Raw genomic sequence first — 9,123 nt, 5'->3', positions numbered from 1 at the left:
TCAGCATATGGATTGTTATATGAAAAAAGACAAGGAGAAGGACAAAAAAACTTTTCACAAGGATGCTCAACCAAAAAGAGATAAGTTGGATAATGACACCCTAAATGATTTGAGAAAGAAGAAGTTATGTTTTCATTGTAGAGAGCCTTGGGATTTACTTCATAAGTTTCCTCTCAAGGCTAAGGCAAATCAAATGGAGTATTTCTTAGAAGAGGAGTCAAAATCAGAGAGGGAGGACTAGCACTCTAATTCAAATGAGGATAGCACTACAGAGGAGAATAGCATTCCTAAGGATGAGAAGTCATTAGCATGATTAATGGGGGCATGGAAGGAAATTACATTTAAGGTCAAGGGTACTATCCAAGGACAAAAATTGATCTCACTCATTGACACTGGGGCTACACATAATTTCATAGATGCACAATTAGTGGCCAAGAGAGGTATATAGACCAAGGAGTATGTTAGGTTTAGAGTCATGGTAACTAATGGTGAAAAACTATTATGCACTTGGAAGATATCTAATCTTCACATCAAGTTTGGAGATGGCTATGAGTTGGAGGATGATTTCTATATGGTAGACATGAGAGACTATGATGTTATCCTTGGTATGACATGGATGGCCTCACTAGTTGAGTTCGCACTCAACTTAGCAAAATTGGAGATGAGGTTTCAGCATGAGGGGAGAACTATTGTACTTAGAGGACTTTCAGATGGGAGTTGTAGAGTAGTTTCCCTAAGGAATGCAGAGACTTTTTTGGCATAATGACATAGAGTAGGAAGCAAAATGTTTGACTATGCTAGCTTCACAAGAGCCATAGGTGAAGAGTCATCCACTAGATATCCAGGAGATAGTTGATGTATTTAGTGAGATTCTACATGGAGTTCCTCCTGACAAAGGGATAGAGCATGTTATTGACCTCAAGGAGGGAGCAAAACTAGTTATGATTGCTCCCTATCATCATTCTAAGAAACACAAGGATGAGATAGAGAAGGAAATTAAGGAGTTGTTGGAGATGGGGCATATCAGGCCTAGTAAGAGCCCCTTTGCTTCAACAATAGTGTTGGTAAAGAAGAAGGATGGAATGATGCGCATGTGCATCGATTACAGGGCATTAAATAAGAAGACCATTAAGAATAGATATCCCATCCCACAAATAGATGAGCTTATTTGTTGAGTTACATGGTGCATTTTTTTTACAAAGATTCATCTATGGTTAGGGTATCATCAAATTAGGATGAGGGAGGAGGACATTGAGAAGATAGCTTTTTGATGTCACTAAGGCTACTTTGAGTTTTTGGTTATGCCATTTGGGCTAACCAATGCCCCTGCTACATTCCAGAGTTGCATGAATCAAGTATTCAAGGAGTAGCTTAGGAGATTTGCCTTGATTTTCTTTGATGACATTTTAGTCTTTAGTAAGACTTGGGAGGAGAATTTACAACATCTTGAGATGGTGTTGTCCACTTTGGAGAATAAGTCACTATATCCCAAAGAATCTAAGTGTGAGTTTGGGTTGACTGAGCTGTTATATCTTGGGCATATCATAAAAGTAGATGGAGTTTGGGTAGATCCTAAAAAGATTAGGGCTATTGTTGATTGGCCTACTCCAATGAATCTTACATAGCTTAAGGGGTTCCTTGGTCTCTACTGGTATTATAGGAGATTTGTTAAGGGATTTTCACAAATTGTTGCACCCTTGATAAACCTTACCAGGAAAGGGGCCTTCACATGCACAAAGGTAGCTCAAAGAAGCTTTGATCATTTCAAGAAGGTGATGTCATCATGTCTAGTACTAGCTCTACTAGATTTCACAAAGCCATTTGAGCTTCATTGTGATGTGTCAGGAGATGGGATTGGGCAGTCTTGGTTTAGGAGAAGCATCCCATATTTTTTGAGAGCAGGAAGATCAATGGAGTGGAGAGGAGCTATTCCATCTATGATTGGAAGATGTTGGCTATTATGCATGCATTGGCTAAGTTTTAGCCCTACCTAATTGGGGAAAAGTTTGTTATCAAACTAATCACAACAGCATCAAATACTTCATGAGCTAGTGTGATTTGAATGATAGACAAAAAAAAGTGGATTAGAAAGCTACAGGCTTATGACTTTGACATTGAGTTTTTCAAAGGTAAGAAGAATGTGGTAGCAAATGCTTTATCTAGGAGACATCATATTTGTTCTCTAGTTGAGATTATAGGAGATTGGAGAAATAAGATTCCAGCAAAGTATATGAGGGACACTTGGGCTTTCAAAGTGATTATAGGCACTATACAAGATGATCATTATGTGGTGATGGATGGATTGATTAAGTTCTAGGGTAGGATATATTTGATTCCCTTATCATAGTTTAGGAAGGTAATATTAAAAGCATTTCAGAATGCACCTATAGCTAGACATCTAGGGGTCTTTAAGACCTATAGGCAAATCCATGAGTGGTTCACATGGAAAGGGCTCAAGGATGATGTTCAAAAGCATGTCAGGGATTGTGTAGATTGTCAACAGAATAAGGGAGAACACACATATATGTAGGGTTGTTACAAATTTTTCCCATTTTAGATAGGAAACAGGAAAGTATTTCTATGGATGTCATCACCAAGTTACCACAAGTATACCAGAAAGATTGCATCTATGTGATAGTTGACAGGTCGATGAAGTTTGCTCACTTCTTTGCTATTGCATCCACTTACATAGTAGCACAAGTGGCTGATTGTTTCTTCATAGATATATTCAGGTTACATGGGATACCTAATTTTATTGTCAGTGATTAGGATAGTAAATTTATGAGTACTTTTTGGCAGGAATTATTTAGGTTCTATGGTACAGATCTTATACCTAGCACTAGTTATCATCCACAAATAGATGGGTAGACAGAGATTGTGAATAAATGGATGGATGGATATCTGAGGAACTATGTGACTATACAATAGAGGGCTTGGTTCAAATGGCTACATATGGGAGAGTATTGTTATAATACCACTTATCATATATTCATCAAGATGACTCCATTCTTGACACTGTATGGTTATGAAGCACCTAGTTTCATGGATCTAGTTTTGGGGGATAGTAGAGTGCCCAAAGCAAAACACTTCTTGCAAGATAGTAAGGATATTTTGAGGGTGCTCAAGGAGAATATACAACAAGCCCAAAATTAACAAAACTTGTATGCTAACCAGCACTAAATAGAGCATAGCTTTGAGGTTGGGGATATGGTTTACTTAAGGCTACAACCATATAGAAAATAATCACTCAAGAAGAGAATAGTAGAGAAGTTGAAGCCTAGGTTTTATGGCCCCTACAGAGTGATTCACAAGGTGGGCAAGGTTTCTTATGAGATTGAGCTTCCAGAGGGTAGTCGGGTGCATAATGTGTTTCATGTGTCGAGGCTTAAGAAAGCCATCAATCAGAGAGTTGTGCCTTCTATAGAATTGACACCATTAGATGAGGAGGGAAAGCTCGTATTGATTCATGAGGATATTCTAGATACTAGGGAAAGGACTCTATGAAATAGGTTGATTAAAGAATATTTAGTCAAATGGAGATACCTGCTAGAGGAAGATGCTACTTGGGAGAGTGAGCAAGTGCTACAACAAATAGGATTGAGATTGCTTGAGGACAAGCAATTTCAAGGAGGGTGGATTGTAATGTCCCCATATTTTAGCAACTAAGTGGAGTTCATAGCCTTCACATTCTCCAAAGGCTAAGTGGAGAAATAAGGAGAAATTGATTAAAATAATTTCTTATGAAGTCATTAAATAAATTAAAATTAAAAGGTGACTTTATATTTAATTAATTTAATTAATTATTGTATTACAAGGGAGAAGCTTCTAGAGAGTGCATTAATTATTGAGGGGGAAGCCTCTAGTAATTTAGTTTTCTAGAAGCAAAACTAATTATTGTATTGCAAGGGAGGAGTTTCTAGAGAGTGCATTAATTATTGGAAGGGGGAAGCTTCTAGTAAATGTAATTAATTAATATTTTATTTCCTTCTAGAAGGGTGTATGGAAAGTATAAATAGAGGTGGGAGCTTCATTGTTTAGCATGGGATCATGGTGAATTGAATTTGATAGGAACTTGGATGTATAGTTTTGTTCTTGGCATTAAAGGATGTTCATCCTCTCTTGTGACATTCTAGACATCATTCCCTTGGGGATTGGCCTTTGGAATTCATTTCTATCAACTCATTAATAGGCAGCTAAGCATTTCTAGACACAGGCAGATTGGGTAATTAGTGAATTGAACAGTTTGTTATATATTTGATGATGTTGGAGTAATTAGTGAGTTGTTATGTATTTAATTTTATTAGTTTGAAAACTGATATTATTTCAGCAATAGTTCAAGTTTTAGTTCGCATGAATTCCTTTGTTTTTGTTCATGTTATGTGGTTTAAATCTATGCAAAGACATTACACTCTCTTTCAGACATTGGTTTAGTTATTGGGCATTTCTAGGGTGCCCATTACATGCCATGTGTATGAATCTCATTTTTTTTGCATTTGGGGATTTTAGGCTATGCAAAAATATGTGGACCATTGATCTTGGGGTCCACCATGACTTATATATATGATACTCAACAAATGATAAACCAAAATTTTAAATTTAAAAAACATTTTCTGACCATGAGATGAAACATTTAGAACATTACAATTGCTAGAAAAATACAAGGGTACCCCAAACACAATACTTAAACCCATAACTTAAGTTATATGAAAATATAATTAAGCGATTATTTGACGAGGTACATAGTTAAAGTCACAACACTAAGAAAGACTAAAGACCCCCTTCTTCATGGTATAAAGACCTTTCACTAAGTTACTTAAAAAGTAACTTAAGATTTTGAGACAATCAAGGTTTTTAGGTTTCTTCAAGGGTTTTAGATATTACAAGGTAATTCTTGAGTTAGAAACCTCATGCAAAGGAAACAATCAACAAAATGAGAAAATTTGTTTGACACCACTTAGGACTTTACAACTTACTAAAAATATGGATAATAGTGGCTCTTTCTAGGAATAATGGACCACTTGTGTCCATGCAAGAATACTAGAATCACTAGATGAGCAGACCACAAACTTGACAACTTTTAAAAGGCACTAGGAAAAACAAGACACACAACAACAAACCAAGCAAAAACCAAAACCAAACATATATACAATGAGAAAGAAGTCTAGAAAAAAACACACCTATGCAAAAAAATTATAGGATATACACCTATCTACTATTCATGGAGGAGAAAATATCTTCAGTAGAAGTACTTCTTCGGGAATTATCCATGAACCAAAAATTCTAGAAGGTTCCTAATTAGTTCTCTCATGATGTATGAATCATCTCCCATTTATTGTGAATCAAATATGGTCCTAGAAAAATGGGTTCAAATCTTTTACGCTTACCCTTATCCTCCAATATGGAATTCCAAAGAAGCATCAAGTCATCACACTCAAAATTTCTAGTTGTGGACTTTTTTTCATTTAGATGTTTTGTCTGCAATTGTAATTTTTCATTCCTGATAGATGCTTATCTTCTAGCTTCATCTAATTCAAGGATGTAATCCAATCTTGGATATATTTCATCAATTAAATCTTCATAATATTTTTGGATGAACTTGTACATTCCAATCAAGTTATTCTAAGGTAGCCTAACATGTATACCATATACCAAATCAAAAGGTGTGGAACTAATTGCCTTGCCGTACTTATTGTTACTCAGTCTACCCACAATGCTAATGGAAAATTAGAATCCCAAATCCTTTTATTTTCATCCAAGATCCTTTTGATGATTTTCAAGAGACTTGAACTGTTGGATTTTGTTTTTCCATTCTCTTCGAGGTGATATGGGGAAGATGTGGATCTAGTAATCCCATAGTTAACACATAATTACATATACTCATCAGATCTAAAATACATAGCATTGTGTATTACAATATTTTCAGGAGAACCAAATATAATAATGATATTATTCAAGATGAAATCAGTCACCACCTTTCTAGTTGATCTTCTTGTAGGGATTACTTCCACCCATTATACGAAATGGTTAGTTTCCACCAAGATGCAAGAATATCACCCACTAGATTTGTTTACAATTTCACCTATAAAGTCTATTCCCCATTGTTGAAATGGTGCTTGCACCTCTACTAGTTTGAATGGCACATTTCCAAAAAAAATTAGCTTACCTAAAAAAATTTGGTAGGAATCACACCTTCTTACCAATTCATGAGCATCCTTGAATAATGTAGGCCACCAAAATTGAGACCTAGTCACCTTATGTGTTGTAGTCTTTTCCATGTAATGACCACCAGAGACCTCACTATGCATCTCATTTAATATCTTAACTAATTCCTTTTGATCCATATATTTTAATAAGACAACTTCTGTGCTTCTCCACCATATTTTTTAGGTAATAATTACATGCTTGATGGACTACAACTTTAAAGCTCTTTTTCCATTTTCATTTATCTTAAGAGAAAATTGCATATATTGAAAATAATGGATAGCATCCTTATGCCACACACATGAGTCCATATCACATAAATAGGACCTATGGACATCATCTAGTTGGTTTGTCTTGTTTTCTTCTCATTTTTCTTGTGTCATCAATTTTTCCAAACCTTGGCCTATGACCAATTTGGTGATTTAGACATCTACATTGAATTCTTGAATCCTATTAATCCATATAAATCTTCTCCTTAAGAATTATTTCTAAGTGAAAAATTCCTTAACAATAGCACTAATGAGAAATGCTATCATTGTTACTCCCATCAAATAGCATCTCAACGCCTTTACATCTTTCACCTATGCATGGTCCTTTTTTTTATGTCATACTTCAACTCTACAGCTTAAAGGGACTTACTAAAGAAGGCAATAGGTTTTTCAAAACCCTCCTCATTATTTTGGAGAAAAACTATTACAATTTTATGGAACAAGGAAAAATAAAATATGTGCATTGGCTTTGATGGCACTCAAAATTGCATTCTCGTTTTGAGTGTTCATTCCAATTTTTGAGTCACTTTGAGCCCCCTATGAATTTTTTTCATGCATAAATACCTGGCTATCATTTTAAGGTCTAAGAGGTGTTTCATGTTTCTAACACCTTGCATTTAGCCTACATTTAGCCCCATTTTGAGCTAGTGTCATGTTTCACAATTCTGCCTAAGTGTTAAAAAGTGATAAGAGGGTGACATTATGAGAGAAGCCACTTCATACCAATAAAAAAAATGCATCCCCTTCAAGCTTCATGCCACATCCATGTAGCAAGAGAAGAGCTCTCCATCAATTTTTTAGGCATATTAGAGAAGGGGCATGAATGGAAAAATTTGCAGGTGCAGAGTTCCATGGAAAAGATGATGTACAAGGGATGTAGGTATTATATCCCACATTGGAGGCATGGGAGAACTTTAGATTATTCATAAACCCAAGCTCTCAGAATGCCAAATGTCTTGAGAAACACCTAACTCTTGGATAGTTGTTGCTCGACCATGGAGGGGCCTGTGTGTGCGGCCAATTGGCATAAAAGTCAACATATTTTGAAGGAAGATGCAGGTCATAGTATATGCCATGTGGCATCTTTGGGCACCCCATCATGAGGTCATAAAACCAACGAGGAAGTTGTGTGATCATACAATGGTTTTGTAGGATCACCAAGAAAAATTTGGAGAGTTGCGATATTACATCAAGGTTAGCAGATCAGAAGGCACATTGTGAAGAGGCCTGATGTTATGATCACATCGTGAGATTGGGAGAGATAAAAAATGATGCTACATATGATGGGCCCCTCATTCTATGATTGGGAGATGTAGTAGGAAGTGCTACGATGTTACAATTGGGTGCCCATCGTAAGGTCGGGAAGATCAAAAATGAGGTGCGTGATATCACAATTTTTTCGTAAGATCAAGAGTCAATTTTTAAAGATGCACAATGCTATGATTATCATGGGATCATGGCACAATTTTTAAGGTTCCCCGATGTTACAATTTCATCATAATATTGAGATGGTTTGGACATCAGGAAAGTCAAATTCATGGGATAAGATATCACAAAAATGATGATTTTGTGGACTTTTCATAAGGTTAGGGGAAGAAAAATATGGGGCTATGACATTAGGAAGGATGATTTAAAGTGTAAAATTGGATGCGGGACCTACTGAGTAATATTGGAAAATGAGATCCTAATACTTGGCATCCATGGATTGGAAAATGGAAAGTGATATTAAAAATTAAAAGTTCAGAGATATTCAACATGCAGATGTTGAAAGGATTATAAATTGAATAAAATTATATAGTTTCGACTATATAGTTTTATTTTTCATTTTATGCTTTGTTCATGGCTTGGGAGCCAAAAATTCAAATCAACCTTAGGGGCACAATTTTTGTGCAAAACATACAATATAATATACCAATGGAACTGGGAAAGAATGAATTTTCCATTTTTGCTATCAATTTTTGCACATATGTTAACCGAAAGTAGCTACAAGAGGATTTATAATTTTGGGCAGTTCTTAGTGAAAAATATAGAATTATGTTTCCAGCTTGATTTGCAATCAAATATAATCAGATTTTTATGATTTCATCATTATTTATAAAGATAGATTTGATGGTTTTAAATGCAATTGGAAGCAATGATGTTTTTGGCAATAGCACAAGTTGAACTTCACGGCAAAAGCAGATGTGACTAGCTAAATCAAATTTTGAGCCTCCAGCAGCAGATTTGATTTGTACCTGATATGTTCTCCATAAGATATTTTTCTAATTGCTATAATGAGATATATTAGATATTTTCTACTTCATTTATGGTTTTTGGTTATAGGCAGATGAAGAAGATCACTTTCAACAACTTTAGATTGAAGACATTTCAGTGGAACACATGTCAATTTCATATTATAGACCCAAAAATATCTTCTCTTCTATATATTCTTCCTCTCTACTTTTTGTAAGGGTTCCAATTTTTGGATATTTTTCATTATAGTTTAACTATAATGTGGTTCCAATCTAGTTGAAATCCTTTCCCATTACTGTGATACCAATTTTTCTCAGTATTCCTCTGTTATGAACAGCATATTATATTTCTTTTGAAGCAATTCATATTATACAGTCATCCTTTATGTATTTTCTAAGTGTTAGCATGCAGATGACATATT

Source organism: Cupressus sempervirens, chromosome 3 (genome assembly GCF_028749045.1).
Source record: "Cupressus sempervirens isolate cs-2001-9-10 chromosome 3, ASM2874904v1, whole genome shotgun sequence".
NCBI lineage: Eukaryota > Viridiplantae > Streptophyta > Pinopsida > Cupressales > Cupressaceae > Cupressus > Cupressus sempervirens.
The sequence above is the reverse complement of the archived record's forward strand: the minus strand, read 5'-3'. Positions refer to the sequence as shown.